This window comes from Trematomus bernacchii, unplaced genomic scaffold (genome assembly GCF_902827165.1).
Source record: "Trematomus bernacchii unplaced genomic scaffold, fTreBer1.1, whole genome shotgun sequence".
In the NCBI taxonomy this organism is placed as follows: Eukaryota; Metazoa; Chordata; class Actinopteri; order Perciformes; family Nototheniidae; genus Trematomus; species Trematomus bernacchii.
This window is the reverse complement of record NW_022987547.1, coordinates 5,989,008-6,000,794: the sequence shown is the minus strand read 5'-3', so window position 1 is coordinate 6,000,794 and position 11,787 is coordinate 5,989,008.

Below are 11,787 nucleotides of genomic sequence, written 5' to 3'. Positions count from 1 at the left end.
AGGGATGGGAAGGTGCATGACGGCTGAATGCTGCACCAGGAAGACACACACTCCACACTGAACCTGTGTTGTTCTGAAAACTGTAACAAACAAATCAAAACCTTTTCCCCCCACCTATTTCCTGTTTGTTAATGAATCTCCATCTCAATGCGTTGTTATTTGATAGGCTTAGAAACCAAGATGATTCATGCAGAAAGGGATTCATAGATAAATGCTCCATATGTTTTTTAGATGTCGTCACTGAAAAATCTGAATAATTTGTTGTGGTGGATTTTTTTGGGAGCTTCTTTCTCTTTGCTGATGTAGTGGGTATAACATCATTTCTAAAAAAGGAGTTTGGCTGAAATGGTCTGAAATAATCACGTTGATTTTCTGACATCCACTGCTCCACTTGACTTGAAAAATACTGACTGATGATCAGCTATCATCTACGGAACAGTGCCATCTCTCATCTGTCTTTCATTTTGATTTAACAGCGACCCTCCATGAGTGACCCGGGAGCATTTAGAGAAACTCATCATCTGCATTTTTGTCATCCCTGTTTTTCTAAACTTTGCTAATAGACAGGGGTTTGTTATTTTGGAAGCAAACACCTTTGCATTTTTGAGGTGCATTTCATAAAACCTCTTGGCTCAGTCATCCTTTCCTCCATTTTTGTAATCCCTTGTTGGTAGTTAATAATATCTCCTTGTTATTTCAGAATATATACTCAACAGCCACAGAAACGGTGAAGGGGAATTAAAAAAGAACCTTGATTATTTTTGACACATCAGAAAAGATGAGTGATTCTTTTGATCTCCCTCGAAGGGAAAAGCTATCATTTGAGTCATCTCCTTTACTTGAAAAAAGAAAAGAGTGTAGATCTTGCATTGTGGAATTAAATGATCATCTATGAAACAGCATGTTTTCACATTAGAAAGACTTACCGACATGCGAACAAGGATCCATTTGTTCCAGAAATGATTACTGTTCGCTGCTCTCCCACCGCTCCATATCCACACTTGAATTTCCATCAAATGGAAAATACCAGCATTAAGTGTTTTAATGGTTTTGGGTCACTGACAGACACCAGAGTGGCTTTTTATCACTAGGTGGCTTAGTTGTTATACTGCTTGATATTCTAATGGAATTTTGTTGTACTTAATTAAATTTATAAAACCGAATATCCAATAGAGATACAGGGCAGACATGAACAGAGCTATTCATGTCTGCCCTGATATACAAAATGTACAAATATACCCAATGCCTACTTATTCACAGCAATGTATTTAGCTTAATACTGAGATCAGCATAGCAACATGCTAACAATGAGTATGCACATATTCTACTAGCACCAAACATAAAGCACACCTGAGGCTGATGGTAAATGACCTTTGCAGGTATTTGGTACTGGTAAGTATTCAGCAGGCTTGTCACAGTGGTGCTACATGAAAAGTCAGAGGATTATCTTCTCACTTTATCCAGAGGGGCTGGAAGTGTTCAAACTTTAATGAAAATGCATTCAATAGTCTAATGTCAACCCAGCACTATAGGAATAGGAGGACATTGGAATTGGAGGATCAGCAAAGTGATTACAATTCATCTTCTGGGAACAATTAATGTATATAACAAAATTCAAGCACTTTTTAGTTTTTAAGATATTTCACGATAAAACTGTTGAAAAACTAATGATTCATCCTCTGGGGAACATGAATGAAGAAAACTAATCTGACTATCTCTCCAACAGTTCCTATGTATTTGAGCAAATAATGTAAAGGATATGAAACCATTCCTCCACAAGGAATTTCATACTACAGTGTTTCAATGATTGTGATGTAAATTGCAAATAGCTAATTGTACAATATAGCCTCTCGGTTTTCCACCATGTCATCATATATGTGCTGTATGTAGTTTGAATTTGTTAAACCTTTACATTCTCAAAAGTCACTGCAATAACTATGAAGCAAGCTCAATTATTCCTGTCTTCAATTTAAAAAATGTACATTATGTGAACTTTCTCTGTGCATCACTTTGTCCATCTGAAAAAGCAAGAAGTGAAGGAAAACACAAAAAAACAGCCCACACAGGTGAGTCATTGTGAGATAGCAGGGACTGACACCTTAGCGTTAGAGCTGGAAATGTCACTGATGATGGATGAGACCTTTTCATACTTCAAATAAATTATACTGGAGTTATTGACATTCCCTCAGGGTGTACAGTTTCGGAAATTACTTTGAGATTATTGCACTTAATGTGACAAAATGTCAGCTGTATGGATCTGTGAGCCAAAATTAATATTTCATTTATTATAAGCCTCTTCTCACTTTCAAGCCCACAAACTTTACCTGATATCACCTCACGTGCATGCACACAGACACAACTCTTAAAAGAATACTTTTGCCTCAAGGACGTCTCTGCTATTCCTCTCTTCGGGCTGAATAGAGAAATGTTTCATTGTTGGGACGGCATCAAGGACTGCTCTGTGACAGAGAGAGTCTGTAACCACCAGATTTTCAAGCGTGTCTTGTCTCTAGGCTCTGTCATTTTCCCTAATTTGCTTTTAACTTCTAGGCATTTGCATGTGCCTGCAGTAACCCCCCCTCACGGTGAACTCATTACTCGTCCATCCGGTTAAGTGGGCCTTCTGGATATAAACCCCAAATGACCGTTTTTACCCATGTGGGCCCACACAACACACCTGCATGGTCTCCCTATACTTCAATGTTAACCTACTTTGGGAGCCGTCTCCCTTAGGTCTGCCGCATGTATAATTACCATACACAGATGTCATTAAACTTCAACCGCTGTCTTCATGTCAGCTAAAAACACCTCACTGCATCTGCCTTTATTTCACTTTCCATACTGAAATCTCTGGCAATTACGTTTATAATGGACGACATTCAAGTTATAGTCCCTTTATGATACAATAGAATAGAAAAAGGAATGTGTTATGCTTTAGTAAGCTGCCATGGGCATCTATTGTACTGTATCTATCGAATTTTTGAAACCTTTTGTCCCATTACAATCTTATTTGTTAAATACATATACATTTGCAGTCACATGTTTTTCAAGCTGTGTGCAGTGTTGTAGGTTATTTTCCTGTTGGTGAGATATTTCAGCCTTTCATTTAGCCATGTATGTGTTATTTGACTCAGGTAGTAATCAAGACTGCCAGGGACATCTTTAAACGTTTTTAAAAAAAACTCCATGTTATATTAGCCTGGTCCTAAAGATGGAGATCAGTAGTGGAAAGGTGAACATTTAATATTCTGTTTACTTAAAAAAAACGTAACTGGCTGAAATCTAAACAACCAACAAGATCTATTTGTGGTAAATGCCTAAAGGGGTTGAGCACTTCCAGGGATCAAGAATTTTAAAGATGACTATTCTCTGTCCAATTATAGCAGCCTAGCAAGGTATAAAAGGTTTATCAGTTCTGCGAATTCATGAGATGTTTTGCAAATCAATTCTGCATAAATAGATACATTTCAAGATGTGATGTGTAAAAAATCAGCAAGTTGGGAAGCTAAACAGTAAACAGTTGAATACTGTGTATTTTCATTCATATTCGTGCAGCATCCTGGGTCTTATTACCCTCTCGCGTTCTCTACCTATATTTCATAGAGCTCTCCAGTGTTTACTCTCAGTTTACTAACTAATACAAATCTGCAAAAACGACCTGAATCCCTAGCAACGACTATCTCGTACTTTGTTGCCACCAAGGACATTGTGTGTTTGGATTCAAATATTATTACTCCGATCACGTTTTACTTTTCTTTTCATGTTCTCCTACAGTCTACCTGGGCAACTACTGTAGCTTTGAACTATTTTCTACAATCTGTACATTGATTTATTCTCGGTTCCTATCGCCTGGCCTGATACCACTCACACACACGTAGGAAATAATGTTCTCTATGTTAACAGCAAGAATAAATCCAATAGTCCTGAATGCATTGATTAATTAAAAAGAGGAGAAAGAGCCACACATTCCTCCAATCAGACACCTCAGCTTTATGTGGACATGCCGTTTTGTTAAAGCCGTCATAGCCACAATAACTGTATCGAAAATTGGCACAACCAACCATGTGACAGAGATGAATCTAATTCTTGCTGACTATTATCTAAACACAGTCGACAAACACCCACACAGAAAAATACATATTACATTTGCAGCATGTATGGAGCTGAATGAATTGAAATGAACAGATGCCCACACAGTCTTTGGTGCTCAGCGGGGAATTTAACATCCTTTTCCTGTGTACTCTGCCACACAGAGGCACAGTCAGTGCACATTTTTGTCCTAATTAAAACCCACACTGCCCACCTCTGCTCTGCTCAGACTGGCATGTTGAGCTGAGCCTAATTCAATTTAACGCTGAGACAAAACGTCTATCAAGAGTTTACAAAAAATAAGAAATTGGTGCCAGCAATGTGTTAAATCCTGCTTGTATTTCAGATGGCCCCCTTTACACACAGTGCATAATAACACTGGAAATACCAGAAAAGGTCACCAAAATCGGCTTCAGATGGGAAAGGTCACATTTAATTTTCATATTCAAATATTCAAAGATGATCACATAAGCAACACCAATTTGCAGAAATATAACAGGAAATCAGTACATTATGCTACTTCTGGAAAGGATCCAGTCAGATTGAGAGTTTGTCCTCTGACTATAAATGACAAAGCAGCCCCCCCATGGTGAGTTTTAGGAACTACCACCAGGCAGGATCACACAAGCACAACTTCTCCTGAGGCAGCACTACAATACATCCCTTCCCTGTGATTTTGATTAATAATGTAAATATTATAAAACAGCCCCCTCCCATCCAGAGGAGAAACCAACCAGGGCGCTATTAATCCAACTTCTCTTTGTCAAGTGTGACTGCAGCAAGTGCTTAATCACACCCAGGGAGAGCCCGGGGAGGAAATGAAATGCATCAGTGGCACTGCAGCTGAAAATGACAATCAGCCAGTTCAGAGATGTCTCTGATGATCAGGCATATCAATGAGCTGAGAGAAAAGAGACTGAGAGAGAGAGAGAGAGAGAGAGAGAGAGAGAGAGAGAGAGAGAGAGAGAGAGAGAGAGAGAGAGAGAGAGAGAGAGAGAGAGAGAGAGAGAGACAACCACTGCTACAGAGAGAGTCAGTGGCACAAATGTAGGTCAGTATGCAGCGTCGCTAGAATTATCATAAACAATTTAGGAGACTTGAAAATGTATCAGAGTAAATTACCCCAAGTTTAGGAGTCTGTGTTCCTCAGATGAACTCTCACACTGTTTACTCTTTTTGTATTGCTCTGTTTTTCAAAACATCATGCATATGCAAGATTAACCATGGCAACGGATACAAATCTGTGATCCAGAGAAAGAAAAAAATATAGTATACGAGTGAAGGTTTCAGATTTATGTCAAGTCCTCTTGAGTCAGAGCGGCTGTAATATTCATGATGTCCACATTGGATGTTAGGAGAGCCATCCTTGATAAGATATGAGGACACAATCATTGTGGGTATGCCTTTTTTAAATTAAATCCATACTTAGATGATCACCATTAGAATATACCCACTGTGTTTGTCTAACACAGACAAATACAACTATTTCGCTTTAACTGAATTTAAAATGCATTTTTGCTTAGACTAAGGCTGTTGATTTTACCAATAAATGATAGTATGTCCTTGTACTTTGGGTGAACAGACCCTTTAAATTTCAACTGAAAGAAAGTTTATTTGGAGTCTTAGTTTCTCTTCTAGAGCATACTGTTATGGTCTCTTCATCCACAACCATGTAATCCCATTAGATCAATAAATCAGAAAAACCAAAGACTGAAATCCCACTTGGTTGGACATAAATAAAAATAAGTTATTTAAAGATGTGGCTCATTTGAACCTAAAGCACCAGCAATAACAATGGTTTGGGTTTCTTGTTGTTCTGAGGTTGGATTAGATTAGTAGATGGTTTATTGCACTTGTGTATGTATGTATATTTGTATTATTTTGATTTAATAAAAGGCACCCCCCAGTTTTGTCGCTGGAACACACATGTGATATCCATCTATAACCACCTACAGGCTACATGACATGTGAGAGAAAGAAAGCAGCCTGCAACATAAGATAAGAGCTACAGAGTTTGAACAACAATCCATATTAGCTTCCTGCTAAAATCTTATTATTATTTAATCACAAAACTGATCCATATTCGTCTTGTGCTGCAGCTAGCTTGTTGAACTAGCCACACATTCACAGTTAGCTAATTGTCTGCCCAGCTGCAGCTCATTAAACACACACTCACCTGCAGGTATAATTTCGCTCCATTAAGATGCAGGTTTGGTGTTCTTCAATTCTAGAAAACTCTATCTGCCCATGACTTGTTGTAATCGTTAGCTAAGGTTTGTTTACTCCCTCTTGTTCAGGAGGTGCAGGGACTCAATCTGCCACCTGCTGTCAATCACCCACAGACACGCCCCTCCACTTCCCTAAAACCGTTTTTCTTCCTTTTCATTGTACAAAACTATGAACAAAATATTCTCTGTAATTTTTTACAGCCAAGCCAAAAAGTAACATCAAAAGATCCAAATGTCTATCCTGGGAACATAATTGGGTACCACTTTACAATAAGACTACCCTTATAAAGGATTCATAAAGGGCTTATAATTAGGTTATTAATTAGGTTGTAAACACTTTATTAATCATTAAGAACCATTTATAAACCAGTTCTAAAATAGTTTTCATACATCAACACAGGCTCACTATTTGGCAAGATGACTAAGCCTTATATTGGCTACCTAGCTTACTTCGTCTTCTTCATCAACCAACATCCTTGGTATCATGTTGTTCACTGAGTTGATTCCCCCCCTTCCATCTTGATGTTTCTTGGCATCTCTTTATGACCATATATTTACGAGTTACTAACATTTATAACTGCCAAAAGGGAGCCTTATTGTAAATTGTAAAACACATTCTCATTTATTAATGAGTTACTACCATTTCTAATAAGCAGTGGCGGCGCCAGGGTATGGCTGGGGTAGGCTACAGCCATACCAAGAAATGGCTTAGCCCCACCTTAGCCCCGCCATGAAAAATGATGTTAAAGTAAGCAAAATAAAGTCCGCCAACTCGCGGAGTAAATTGCACAGACAGCAGTTAGTAAGATTGATTTCAGCAGCCACTTGTCTGCAAATACCGAAGACTAGAAACGGTTTTGAAATTTTTTGTCACGTAGTGATCGTCTTCTCAATAAAACATCTTTAATAATGTCTTCTGGACAATCAGAATCACGATAACGGCGTGGTGTTGTTGCAGGAAGTCCCGACGGAGAATACTTTTGCGGTAGTACATCTCTATACATCGATACAACACTACGTGTTGATAGAAATCAACACGTAATGAAATAAGACCCCACGGTTTGATGATTGATAGGTGTGTGGGCTGTCTTTTATTTTGACACACAGAACAATGGGGGTTATCCACCCTTATCCACAATGTAAAGTAATTCACACAGCCTCTTCCCTCTTCTCTCTGTGAGGAGCAGCAGGTTCAGCTTTCAGAACAAAGTAACACAAAACTAAAATGGCATTCATTTTTTTAAATGTGTAGTAATAGATTTATTTATTTTTCTTCTCAAGAGAGTACCAGAATGTGTATTTTATGTTAGTATTTCAAAAAATCTCCTGGGGGAGAATCCCCCCAGACCCCCCTGCAGGGGTTGGGTTTTCAGCATGTCAACTCTTTCACTTGTGGGGAAATTGCAGGATTGGCTCCAGGTTGCCCTTTTTATTTACTACAAGACAAATGTGCCTTTTTATTTCATACAGTTCAATTTGGATTGAGACAGGGAAATAATCTAAACCTCACGCGTGGCGTTTCACTGTCAAGGGGGGCGATATAGCGTGTATGTAATTACATTGCAAATACTGACTTGAGCCCACCACTGTATGGGTTAGCCCTACCATAGATTACCCAACAAAAATACTCTGGAGCCGCCACTGCTAATAAGGCTTAGCAGTACAGATAAATGTGGGCTCACTATTTGGCAAGCAACCGGTCACAGTTGCCCTGTTTATCTCATGTAATAAATGAATTACAAACTATTCGTAAACCCTTTATAAGGGTAGTCTTATTGTAAAGTGGTACCCAGAATGGTAACAATTTTCGCTTGAGCAAGCAGGTCAAAAATATGGATGTGCACTAGATGTTTCCAACAGTGATGAAAGCATGATTGTAAAGTGTTTCTTTTTGAAATTGTGTCTTGTAATTTTCTGTTGAACTCTTATTGGGAGTGCTTTTAAATTGGTACAATTTACATTTTAAACAGAAGAAAAAAGAAATGAGTACGTTCCAAACTGAGTGGGATTGGAAAAGTTATATTTCTGCCCTTGCATACAGGGTACAGTGATGGGTTAATGCTTTACAGTTTGTCACAAATCTCAGTGCACTGTGATACGCAGCATCTAACTTGACCAGGCAATTGGCAGGTGCATTCATATAAATCAGATCACCATAGTCCAGCACAGGTAAAAAGGTCACAGCCTTTTCCTGGCCTCGAGCGAGAAACAGGACTTGTTCCTGTAGAAGAAACCTAGCCTAACCCTCAGTTGAACTATAGTTATTAAAGGGAGGTTATCTTCACATTCAGTAGGAATAGGAGGAACATTTGCAGGGACCACAAACTGTTTCAATGTGGGCATTTGATAAACTGTGAATCTGACCCTTAATAAACAGGATATTTTTGAAGAGAGATTCAAAATGTAATCATGGCAGATAACTAACTGGATCCCTTTTCTTTTTTTTGTTGAGCTGTTTGAATTTGTTAACACTTTATATTAAGGTAAACATATTCACCATCAACTTGTTGTTAATTTACATGCATATTAGCAGTATATTGGCTCTTTATTAGTCATTATAAAACATTTATTAATGCCTTATTCTACATGACCATATTCTACAAGTACTAAGCCATTAGTTAAGAGTTTTTCCTCAATAACCCTCTAATTAGTGCTTATTTATTTAAGTAAAGAAGTTGTTTTGGTCTTAATATGCTCAATATGGACCTAATAAGGCAGTAGTACCACAAGAATAGTAATTCTCCCATAATAACACCAAACAAATACGGTATATTCTTATGTAACAAGACATGAAACTACAAGTGTTTATTTTTATAAATAACAAAAGATTTGGTATTTCCAACTCAGAAACACATTATGTTCCCTATTTTAAAGTGAAGTCTTGTTCATAACAAACAAGCTAATAGTTTGTCTCTGTTAATTAACAATTAGTTGATGGTGAATAAGTGTACCTTAACCCTTTCATGCATAGAGGTCACTACAGTGGACAGCTATTCAAAAGGTGTTTTCTTGTATATGTATTGTTTTTTTTTGCATAGTTGCACCATCAGCCACTACATAGGACCCTATTGCATCATCCCATACACTTCTATTCGGTGGAAAGTTAGTGTAAGTGCATGTCTACATGTCTCTAAACCAAGATGGACGACAGAAAGCCACATGGACCAAGTCACCCATCTATATCTTGCCAATCCTTTCATGGAAAGCGCTCCCTGCAGGTATAAAAAATGTGGTGACATCAAGTAACAACTAAGGAATCATATAATTCATAAATTATCAAAGTATTGATTTTATGTTTGCAGGAAATCATGATTAACCACCTGTCCACTACAGTGGACGTCATGCATCACTGGCTATATTTCAACTACAATTCATACTGGTACTGCTGCTGCTGTACCCAGGGCCGTCCCTCCCTACAGGCAGATCACGCAGACTGTGTGGGGCCTCACCTTGTGGAGGGGGCCACACCTTGTGGAGGGGGGCCTCATCTGAGGCGCACCTATGCGCTTATGTGGCGCAATTAGGGTGGCGCGGAACGGTTTCGCCGCTGCGAGGCGCCACTAGCACTCATCAAATAACTGTGCGTGGGGCCTCAAATTGGCCCCTGGCCCTGGTTATTCTTGAAAATATTTCATCTGCAATATCTTTTTGCGCCGTAAATCAATATACTTATGTTATTATAATGTAATTTTAAGTTTGCACATCTTTATTTATCATTTTTTCCAAATGTACATCTTTTCAGTTCAAACCCTGAATGCATACTGTCCACCTGAGTGGACATATAAAAATCTATTTTAAAAAAATAGATTAAAAAAAAAAAATTGTCAAATCTTGTTTTTCATGCCCCAAGAGCAATAATAACACTTGGTAAAAAAATCCTGACTGAGGTTTTCATAATTCATGCATGAAAGGGTTAATATAAAGTGTTACCGTGAATTGTTATGAAGACAGGCATTTCAAACTGCTCTAGCTTAGACAATGATTGCAGTGGTTTCTGGTCAATATTGCACGTTTCCCTATAAAAGTGGGACTGTAAAAAGAAAATAATAGATTAGCACTAAAGCACTTGAGATATAGCTTGCATATATTTGTTCACACCCCTCTTCTGATGATGCTTTAGGCACCAATATATTCAACAGCTATCTCTTCTGAATTCCTTACAGCCGTCTGCACAATGTCTTGAGTGAAAAGACTGTGTAATATAATTTGCAATCTTGTTAGACATCATTTTGGCAAGAGCTAATGCTGCGATGAATCCCGACCAGTGCTGTTTACACTTTCCTTGTTATTCTCTGGCACTGTAAATGCTTCACATCTTTAGTTGTGGTCAGGTCTTTAACTAGGCGAGTTGTTTTTACATCACTGAATTAACCGGTCTAGTGTGAGATCTGTCAGTTATTCAGCTGTGTTGTAAATTCCTGCCAACATCCTGTTTAAATCACTAAATCCTTTCAAGCTTTCCTGTTGTCGAATCTGCACCTGCTATAAGGTCAAGTGCAACAATAACTCACATGAAAAGCTCAAGCGTCAAAGTCAAGCCTTGTCATTTATTGCCTAAACACAAACGTGTTATTGTCCATCATGGCGCAAGGTAATAAAAACTCCAAACATTTCTGCCGCAAAGACCCTGAATGACTCACGAGGCTGTCCTGAGAATGAAGGCCAGCCAGAAGAGCAGACGTTTGAAGAAAAATGCAAAATGAGTCACTGGATTTCTCATCTGACACTGCAAAAACATACAACACAATTCCCATAGATGTCTTTTTCACTTGTAGATTACATGAAAAAAGGTTAAAGGAGATGTGTGCCTTGGGAAGCTTTTATATTCTTGATTTTCTTATTATTTTTTTAATGTGAACTACCTGTAGTGATAATAAAATGCAGTGTGAAATGGACTTTCTGAAATATCGGGCACACTATCAAGCCTCCCCGGGACTTTTCCATTAGTTGTAGTCCTTGACATGGACAACATGCTGTTTTTTGGCATTTTCCACACAATAGCATCATCTGCTGGAGCTCGCTGCCTAGCCAACGTCACACCTCCTTCTGAAACTGTTCACTAGAGGGTGCCAAACACAACTTAAATGCAGAAACAGGCATTGCAGATCCAGTGAATCAATCCACAACATTTAGATGTATTTTAAACTCCCCATTACATGTCTTTTTTGACTTCCATAAGCGCCTCAATCACTGCTAAACAGATGTATGAACGGTCCCAGTTTATAATAGAAATGACTGTAAAGTGCATAGTTGCTATATTTCAGTGAAGCATGTCATCTGTAATGAGAACAGATTATCTTGTGGATGTGGCGCACTAAAAAAAGTGTTGTAGTAGAATATCTTTGTAGCAAGATTGATCACCAGCAGTCAAATGCATTTTTCCTTTTGCAACTGAGAGAAGCAGGTGCTTTAAAAATGTAAAACCTCATTCACAGTCATCCATTTTATTCTGCAGCGCTGTGCAGGTGGC